This window comes from Cricetulus griseus, chromosome 9 (genome assembly GCF_003668045.3).
Source record: "Cricetulus griseus strain 17A/GY chromosome 9, alternate assembly CriGri-PICRH-1.0, whole genome shotgun sequence".
NCBI lineage: Eukaryota > Metazoa > Chordata > Mammalia > Rodentia > Cricetidae > Cricetulus > Cricetulus griseus.
Window position 1 is genome coordinate 20844331 of NC_048602.1, and position 10711 is coordinate 20855041.

At 44.8% G+C, this 10711-nt stretch overlaps 1 non-coding gene across 1 annotated transcript; it reads left to right on the forward strand.

Annotated features, from left to right (window-relative positions):
- Positions 1–8267: 8267 nt before the first annotated feature.
- On the forward strand, positions 8268–8370 carry LOC113832153. The gene has a single exon (XR_003487943.1). It is a non-coding gene; the product is annotated as a U6 spliceosomal RNA (small nuclear RNA).
- Positions 8371–10711: the final 2341 nt, after the last annotated feature.

Here is a 10711-nt window from a genome sequence, read left to right on the forward strand (position 1 = left end):
TCAGTTTCCTCCATCACAAGAGTAGGAAATTGACCAAGACCTTTGGGCAGCTGGTGGGGCGTTGTTGGTGCCTCTTTCTCCCATCCCCCTCTCCCTCCTCACTCTCAAATGACAACCTGAAATGAGGAGAATGGAGAAGTACATGGATTTAGTTAAAGCTACATGGCCGGGGTTCATAGAAGATGGGTTAGGGGTACCCTGTCTTGAAAACAAAAACAAAAACAAAACAAAACGAAAAAGATGGTTAGGGTGCAGTCAGGAAAATCACCTCCTACCAACCCTGAGGATAGTCTGAAGACTTGATGCAAAGCTCCCAGTATAGAAAACAGGCTCTTTGAAGAATAACTGTTGGGAGGAGTGACTCATGCCTGGTCTCAGCATTTCCATGAGGCAGGAGGATCCCCAGGACACCAAGGCCAGTGTGGCCAACAACAGAGATCAAGGAAAACAGCAGCATAACAAAAGAATGTAACCGGGCAGTGAGGGAGCATGCCTTTAATGCCAGCACATGCAGGCAGATCTCTGTGAGTTCTATGCTAACCTGGTCTACAGATCTGAGTTCAAGGACTGGCTCCATAGAAACCTTGTCTAGAAAAAAAACAAGGGGGGAGAAAAAAAAAGCAAAACTTAAATGCAACTGACAGAAAACACCGGGAACTGGGGAGATGACTCAGTAGCTTAGAGCAGTTATGCTTTGTGCAGAGAACCTTGTAGTCCTAGCATCCCTGTGATAGCTCACCACCTCCCAGAAAGTGATTTCAAAGGGACCTGTTACCCTGATACGACCCTTTTGGGAACCAGGCACACATGTGTTCCTCATGTGTCTGTGCAGGCAAAAACCGTCATACTCATTCACACAAAAAAGACACAACACGGAGGAAAAACACTAAACTATGTATGGAGATTGCTGATTGGTGGTACAGCCTGGAACCCTAGATCTCAGCAGAAGGGAGAGGGTTGACTCTGAGGCTACACTGGGAAGATTAAGGAGACCTTCCCTTTTCATTTGCAGTACCAGGAATATAGCTGGGAGGAACAGACACCCACCTTGTGACCTGATTAAATCCTAAAATGTCACTTCAATGACTCCGAAGTTGTCACCTCACATTCCGGGTGCATGGCGCCCATTTCCCAATATCAGTCTCTGTAAATCTGTAAATAAAGAACCAAAAACAAAAACAAAAACAAAGGAAATGCAGAAAATCATTCACACATGCCAGTCCTGTCCCCTCCTCCCAGCTTTGATAGTCTGTAATTGTGTGAACACGAGCCTTGAGCTAGAACTTATTGATCGTCAGTATAGGGCTATTTCCAGGGTTCCACAAATTTGTGAAGCATTCCATACTAAAAACAAACAATGATTGCTCTTGCAGAGGAGGAAACCTTGTTTCCAGGCAGCAACACGGTGGCTAGCATCCACTCAGAGCAAGCACCAGGCTTGTGCAAAAATACATGCAGTCAAAACATTCAGAGAGTTCTAGGTCAGCCAGGCCCGTTACACAGAGAAACCCTGTCTCTTGTCTTGAAAAAGCAAAAAACAAAACAAAAAGTCAATCTCGTCTCCTCTCCCCCATTACCCATGGCCATGCGTCATGGGACATGCGCCTGCGCGGTGTGGTCAGTGCGAGCAGTGGCGCCAAGCGACTGCCATCCAGTTACTCGCAAGTTGGGAACTTTGCAAACTACATTTGCTAGAGTGATGGAAGCATTCCTTGTGAGAAAGTTTGACAAGGAAGGAAACGCTATTTCTTTGGAAAAGAAGAACATGGAATTTATAACAGGAGTTACCGCTTCGGGACTAAGGTTTTGCGGTTTCGGAAAACCCAGCACACAAGAGTCAGAGGCCGGTGGATCTCTGAATTCCAGGACAACCTTTCTCGGAAAAAAAAGGAAGAGCGCTCTTATAGTCAATTCTTGACAGAACCCCGTTTTCACCAGGTAGTTTTTTTTGTCTTTATATATATGATGAATAGAACGCAGAATTTTTAAAGAGCTTAACCTAATTTGGGTCTCCATCTGTAGCAACCTCTGTAACCACCAGATTCTGGTCAGTGTCTCAGCCTCTGAGAATGGACAACAAGGTCTGATTTCGCGGATTGCTTTCTTGTCTTTGCCTCACAAAGTTTTACCTTCCCCTTCTCTCTCCTGACCCCTTGACAATCAACATGGCCTGGTACGACTTCTGCTTTAGTTAAACTTACTGTTTTAAATGGTGAAGTATGGGCCCGGAGGTGGTGGCGCTCGCCTTTGACCCCAGCACTCGGGAGGCAGAGGCAGTCTGATCTGTGTGAGATTCGAGATCAATCTGGGCTACAAGAGCTATTTCCAGGACAGTCTCCAAAGCCACAGGGAAACCCTGTTCCAAAAAAAACAAACAAACAAACAAAAAATGGTGAAGTGGACTATTGAAAAAAAACTTAACATTATGTGGTTGTGTTTTGCCTTTGTGTAGACTGTGTACCATATGCGTAAGTGCTTGGCGGAGACCATAGGGGGTTTTAGACCATATTCGTGTGAGTTCTTTCTAAGAGAAGTAGGTACTCTTAATCGTTGAGCCATCTCTTGAGCTTTTTTTTTTTTTTTTTTTTTTGCCTATAAGGGATTTTTGTTGACTGTCTGTGAAGTCACCCTGTAGACCCGGCTAGCCTCAATCTAAAAGATTAATTGTAATTATTAATAGTGTGTGTGTGTGTGTGTGTGTGTGTGTGTGTGTGTGTGAACCATGATGTATGTGGGGAGGTATGGGGACAACTTTATGGAATGTTCTTCTTCCTGGACTCTTGGTTTAAGTTCGGAGAATTCAGCTCGTCCTGAAAACAGTTTATCCTTTGAAAGACCTTACCAACACTGTTTCCCCCTCCTTTCCCTTTTTACATATAAAAATATGTGTGTACATGGACAGATGCATGCACCCCAGGTCTCTCTGAACTGTAGTCATGTGGTTTGACGACCAATACCCCATACACTATGTCTCCAGCCTGTCCCCTTCATTCTCCTGTTGAGAGAAGGTCTCATGTAGGTCAGGCTACAATTCGGCTACAGAACAGAGATTGGTTTACCTGAGGGTTGCATGTTTCTACCACTCAGAGGCAGGGATTATGGGAGTGGGCCCCTATGCCACCTCTTTTTGAATATCTTTTGACAGGATATTGTGTCCTGATAAGGCTTTTGTTTGTTGTGTCTGTTTTGGAGTACTGGGATCACAAGTAGGGGATAAGGGAACTACCACAACTTCTATCTTGGCCTGGGCTTGAACTCCTAATCCTCCTTTCCCCGAAGGGAAGGCTGGGGTTAGAGGTGTGGACAACTGCACCGTGCACATCCTGCATACAGAGATTGTTAAAGGGCCCAGGTGTGGTCTTCCATATCTCTAATCACTGTATTTGGGAGACAGAGTTCAAGGCCAGCCAATGCTACTTTGACAATTTGAACCCATCCTGACCTAACTGAGAGAAGGTCTCAAAAGAAAATAGGAATGGATATTTAGCCCACATAATAGGCTTCTCTTGGGGCATGAGATAGGGTGTTGATTTCACACAACACTACTGATTCTGTAGAGCAAAGGGGCCTTGACCTCAGAGACATCCCCTTGGCTTTGCTTTCCAGTTTCAAAGTGCTCCCCCACTATGCCTGGGGAGAATAAAATCCTTCTTCTACGTTTTCCAAGTTACTCTCAGGAGCAGAGAGAAACCAAGGAGGGAAAGGGGGGCTGGGGCACAGCTCAGGCCTCACTACCATCGGCCCTGGCCAAGGCTGAGCACTGCTCTTAAACTGGCTACCCGAAGAGTGCCTGCTGGGCCCCCCTGGGACCTGTAAGGCGCTGCTCCCCTGGAGAATAAAATTATTGATCTCCTGCCGCAGCATCCAGAGTGCTGGTGTTCCAGGAACGAACCACCACAATTCCCTTGAGAGCTGAGACAGGACGATCATGACTAGTAGGTTAGAATTGGCAACTTAGGGAGTAGAGAGGCAGCCTGGATTGTATGATAGTGTTTTATGAACTCAAAAAGGAAAACAGCAAGCAACCAAACAAAAACAGCCCCAAAACTTCACCCAGTATAAAAACACAAAATTAAAAACTCTGCCCTTTTGGGCTAGTGAAGTGGACCATGGGTAAAGTGTTATTGCTAATTTGATGACCTGAGTCCAATGTCTGATACACACACAGTGAAAGCAGGGACAGCTTGGTCTACAGAAAATTCTATGTCAGCCAGGCCTGTTATCCAGATAAACCCTGTCTCTTATCTGGGGGGTGGGGGGGACGGGGAATAGCCACTCTCACAGCCTTGCTCCCAGCATTATCCATTCCCCATGGGATTCTTGGGCCTGAGCAGTGGGCTCACAGCGGGTGGTGCCATGCTACTGACAATCTGGTGACTTGCAGATTTGAAACCTTTCCAGCTAGAGTGATAGAAGTAATTCCCTACGATAAAGTTTCACAAGACAGGAATTGTTGTCTCATTTGAAAGGAAGAGCTTGAAGTTTATATGAAGAATTAGTGCTTCAGAACAAAGAATTTTCAGTTTCGCAAATCCCAGCATGCAAGAGACAAAGGCTGGTGGGTCTCTGAGTTGGAGGAAGGACAACCTGGTCTAGAGAGCTCGTTCAGGGACATTCAAAGCTATAGAAACAAACTCTGCCTTCAGAAAAGAAAAAAAAAAGAAGAGTAAAGAAAAGAACTCTCACAGTCAATTCTTGATAGAAACCTGTTTTCATCAGGTATTGTTTCCTTTATATATATATGTAAGATAAATAGAAAGCAGAATTTTTAAAGACCTTAAACTAATTTGGATCTCTATCTGTACCAATCTAATTCTCTGTAATCACAGATTTTGGTCAGTCTCAGCCTCTGAGTATGGAAAACAAGGTCTGATTTTGTAGATTGCTTTCTTGTCTTTGCCTCACAAAGATTTCTCTTCCCCTTCTCTCTCCTGACCCTTGACACTCAGCATTGCTTGGTCCAGACTTCTACTTTAGTTAAACTTACTGTTTTAAAGGCTGAAGTGTACTATTGAAAAAAATATTTTACATTACGTGAAAGTGTTTTTCCTTTCTATATATCTATGTAATGCATAGGAGCTTGGTGTCCCTGAGGCCATGAGAGGATTTTGGACAACATGAATGAAGAGCTCTTTGTAAAAGCAGCAAATGATCTAAATCATTGCACCATCTCTCCAGCTGTTAATTTCAACTTTTTTTTTTTGAGACAGGGTTTCTCTGTATAGCTTTGGCTGTCCTGAACCTCACACTGTGGACTAGGCTGGCCTCCAACTCACTGATTAATTTTAATTGTTAATATTATTTCTGTGGGGGCAGTTCACCATGTGTGGAAGTCTCCGGACAACTTTGTAGAATGTTCTCCTTCTTTGCCACTTGCTATAACTTCAGGGAATTGAATTAGGCTTGTCCTAAAAACACTTAACCTGCTGAAACACCTTACCAACCCTGTTTTCCCCTCCTTTGCTTTTTGCATGTATAAATATGTGCATGCATGGACACATGCATGTCCCCCAGGTCTCTCCAGCTTGTGTGTTCTAGATATGAACTCTACTCATGGGGTTTGATGACAAATGCCTTTATATACTATTCCCTCTATTCTCTTGTTGACAGAGGGTCTCATGGAGCCCAGGCTGCAACAAAAATAATAAAACCCAATTCAAAATAGGCTTGCAGCCAGATAAAATAAATAATGTTAAAAAAACAACCAAACAAAAATCAGAACGTTCCAACAACAAGAAAAAAGTTTTCTTTTTTTTCTTTTTCAGTGCTGTCCTCATTGAGATTGCATGTTGGGTTTTGTTTTTTTCCAGGAAGGGTTTCTCTGTGTAGACTTGGAGCATATCCTGGTACTCATACAGTAGACCAGGCTGGCCTGGAACTCAGATATTTGCCTGCATTTGCCTCCCAAGTGCTGGGACTAAAAGTGAGTACCACCAAAGCTAATTGCTGGTCTTAAATGTCCCCTGCCTGTTGTAAAAATCCCCTGGCCCAAGGGATAACTGACAGAACCTGTGACCCCATAACCCTGCAAGGCCATGCTCTGTCTTATCATACTCAAACTAATATTGCTTAAAATATATACTTACTGCTTGACTCTGGTACTTTGTATGACCTTAAATAACTATGGAAACCCTGGAATTTGTGGCCTTCACCTTATGGGCTTCCCCTTTAGAAGCTTCTCTTTTTGGCTGGTTGGCATCTCATTTGAGGTCCTAGCTGGCCAGCTTGAACAATAGAAAGAAACTTTTTGCTTCTGCATCAAGGAGATGCAGAACTAAACTCCTTGGCTTATCTCTTGAGCTCCTGGAACCTGCCACAATAACAATAAAGGTATCAGCACAGGCTGGGCGTTGGTGGCGCACGCCTTTAGTCCCAGCACTCGGGAGGTAGAGGCAGGCGGATCTCTGTGAGTTTGACACCAGCGTGGTCTACAAGAGCTAGTTCCAGGATAGCCTCTGAAGCCAAGGAGAAACCCTGTAAAGATATCAGCACAGACTGGGGAATGTGGAGAAACACACAACCACAAAGTCTAAATCCTGTGGCTGCAACAGGAAAAAATGGCTGGGGAGAGAACACTACAAATAGACAAATGGACTGGAGAGGTGGCTCAGAGGTTAAGAGCATTGACTGTTCTTCAAGAGGTCTTGAGTTCAATTCCCAGCAACCACATGGTGGCACACAAACATCTGTAATGAGATCTGGTGCTCTCTTCTGGCCTGCAGGGACACATGCAGATAGAGCACTGTATACATAATAACTAAATAAAAAAATAAACAAATAGACAAATAAATAGGTATCTAGGAGTGGCAAGCTCTGAAGATAATGTCTCAGGGGTGTAGTGCTTGCTTAAATGCAGCAGGAATTGGATTTAAAACACAACACCTAAACTGGGCGGTGGTGGTACACACCTTTGATCCCAGCAGCTGGGAGGCAGAGGAAGGTGGATCTCTGTGAGTTCGAGGCCATAGGATTGTGACACAGAGAAACCCTGTCTTGAAACACACCCCCCACACAAAAACAAACAAACAAACAAACAAACAAATAAAAAACACAATCAAACACCTAATAAACCAGGAGTAGTGGCTAAACCTGTATAGTCAACACTTTGCACATGCACACTGGGGGATCAAAGGCTTGAGGCCTTCCTCACATAGTGAGTTCAAGACAAGCCCCCATTCCAAAGAAAAGAAAACAAAAGGGAATAAAGAAAAAACAAGAATATAATGTGGGTTTGAGATAAGATGACCTTGAACTCTTGAACCTTCTGCCTTCACCTCATGCTTTCTAGAATATAGGCATTGCCTTCAGACAGCTCTATTTCCAGATAGTACACTATGTAGTCCTGGTTCTGCAGGATTTAGAGATACGCCCGCCTCTGCCTCTGCAGAATAATGCTTCCACCACGGAGTATGGCCTTGTTTCTTGGTTTTGAAAGGGGCTGGCCATGTATCGCTTTGATTGCTCAGTGTTGACAATGCAAAGTCAGCACATAAATCAAATATGTCACCTTGAGCTGGATGCAGGCATTTGGGGGGAAACTGTAAGGTAGCCAACCTGTCTATTGTAACCTTATCTCCTATCCACCCTGCATTGGTCCAAGGCCCTCTATCTGCCCCCAGGTGCCTTCTTCTTCCTCCCACCAAAATGTATAGAACGCTAGGAATGAAATATAAGTATTTTCAACTTTACCATTTCTAGGAAACTATGATAAGTGCGGTAAAGTCTTATCTTCGGAACTGGCCTTGGCTCACACCCTTCAGCATCTAGTCCTTGGTCCGAGCCTACTATTTACAGCAGCAGCCTGCTCTTCCTTCTTCATTGCCTCCTGGTGTCTGGAAATGGAGTTCATCCATAAATTCTTGTGTGTGCTCATGGGAAATGGTGCCAGGCACTCAGAGAACTTCCTGGGTCACCATGCAATACATCATGCCAACCGAAAGAAATCCTGTGTTGCGGCATGGGATGGAAACTCGCACACAGCCTGAAGGAGAAGCTCTGTTAACCAGAAAAATGGTGGGAAGTTTGAGATAAGATGCCTCTGTAAGGAGCTGGTGGTCAGCCCTGGGATCTGTCACCTCCAGAAACATGGCTCCCTGAAAGCTGTTGGTACCCAGTTAGTGAAGGTTCCGGGCTTGAAACAGCCAGCACCTGGAGTGACTCCAGAGGCAGCAGCAAACTTTAGGAGACCTCGTTGGTTCCTATATGGACTGGTCCCCAAGCAGTGTGTGCCCAGGGGATGGTTCCTTGTTTAAGATAAATGGTTGCACGCTCACTTTGGCAGCACATAGATTAAAAGGAATGACACAGAGAAGTTTAGCACGGCCCTTGTGCAAAGATGACATGCAAATTCGTGAAGCATTCCATACAAGCAAACAAGCAAACAATGATTGCTTTGCAGAGAAGGAAACTTTGGTTCCCAGTACCAACATGGTGGCTAGCATCCACTCATAGCAAGCACCAGGCTTGTGCAAAAATACATGCAGTCAAAACATTCACACAGCCAGGCGTTGGCGGCGCACGCCTTTAATCCCAGCATTCGGGAGGCAGAGGCAGGCGGATCTCTGTGAGTTTGAGTCCAGCCTGGTCTACAGAGCAACTGCCAGGATAGCCTCAAAGCTACACAGAGAAACCCTGTCTCGAAAAAAAAAAAAAAAAAGACTTGGATTCTAGTCGGTGCTGGCACAGTCTTTCATATCCCAGCAGTCGGGAGGCACAGAGACGGGTGGATCTCTGTGAGTCAGAGGAAGCTTAGTCTACAGAGAGTTTTAGGGCAGCCAGGTGTGTTACACAGAAAAACCCTGTCTCTTATCTCAGGGAAGAAAAAAACCACTCTCACCACAACAACCCCCCCCCAACCCGTGCGCAATCTCCTTGCGCAATGCGATTCTTGCACCTGTGCAGTGGGCTCAGAACCCGTGGAGCCAAGCGACTGGCAGCCTGCTGAGTTGCAAGTTGAAACCTTTCAAGCTAGATGGAAGTATTTGCTGTGAGAAAGCTTGACTAGGAAAAAACATTATTTGATAGGAAAAGAATGGAATTTATACCAAGTGATACTGCTTCAGGACAAAGATGGCAGTTTCGGTAAAGCCAGCAAGATAGACTCAGAGGCTGGTATCTCTGGGTCCAGGTCAATGTCTAGAGAGCAGTTCCGGAACATTAAAAGCTATAGAAATAAACCCTGCCTCTGAAAATAACATGGAAGATTACAGAAAACAACTCTTATAGTCAATTCTTGGAGGAACCCCGTTTTTATCAGGTATTTTTTTGTCTTGATATATAAAATAAATAGATTGCAGAATTTTTAAAGAGCTTAACCATATTGGGTCTCCATCTGGACCAATCTAATTCTCTGTAATCAGGAGATGCTAGTCAGTCTCCTAGCCACTGAGAATGGACCACATGATCTGATTTTGCAGATTGCTTTCTTGTTTTTGCCTCAAAAGATTTATCTTCTCCTCTCTTCTGACCCTTAACACTCAGCATTGCTTGGTGCCGATTCTACTTGAGTTAAACTTACTGTTTTTGTTTGGTTGCTCGGTTTCTTTTGTTTTGTTTTGGTTTTTGTTTTGGTTTTTCGAGACAGGGTTTCTCTGTGTAGCTTTGGAGGCTGTCCTGAAAATCACTCTGTAGACCAGGCTGGCCTGGAACTCAGAGATCTGCCTGTGTCTGGCTCCGGAGTGCTGGGATTAAAGGCGAGCACCACCGACACCCTGCTTTGCTTCTTTTTTGGAGACAGTGTTTTACAGGTAAGCTTAGCTGGCCTGGAAGGTTCAAGGTGGACTTTGCTGAGCCCCTGGAATGGTTCCTCTAAGAACTAAAGCAGGGAGTGGTGGCCTCACCCTTAATCCTGGCATTCGTGAAACTTAGGCAGCCCCCCCTTTAATGCCAGCATTCCTGCCTCCCTAACCTGATGACTTGAGTTTAAAGCCTGTGTGGAAAGTGAGATGTGGTGATGCCTGAATGTTGTCCTCTGACCTCCAAAAGCATGGAGTTTATACCACATGATACTGCTTCAGGACAAAGACTTTCAATTTTGGTAAACCCAGCAGGCAAGATTCAGAGGCTAGTGGATCACTCGGTTCCAGTCCACCTGTTTTGTTTGTTTGTTTTGTTTTGTTTTCGAGACAGGCTTTCTCTGTATAGCTTTGGAGCCTATCCTGGCACTCGCTCTGGAGACCAGGCTGGACTCAAACTCACAGAGATCTGCCTGCCTCTGCCGCCCGAGTGCTGAGATTAAAGGCGTAGGTCACCAACGCCCTCCCACCTTTTTTGTATGTCTTTTGATAAGATACTGTGTCCCGATGAAGATTTTGTTGGTTGTATGTGTGTTTGTGGAGATCTGGGATCAAATGTAGGCCCTTGCCAATAGAGGACAATTAACTACCACAGAGTTCTATCTTGGCCTGGGCTTGAACTCCTAATCCTCCTTTCTCCAAGGTCTGGGTTTAGAGGTGTGTACCGCCACACCCTGCACATCCTGCCTACAGAGATTGTTAACAGGGCCAGGTGCGGTCATACACAAATCTAACGTCTGCATTTGGAAGGACAGAGTTCAAGTCCAGCCTGGGCTAACTTAGTGAATTTCAACCCATCCTGGTCTAACTGAGAGAAGGTCTCAAAGAGAATAGAAAGAATTATTAAGTCTATGTGATAGGCACAAGAGAGGTCTTTTGGGAGATGGGACATTCTTGTTTAATCCCATTTTTTTTTT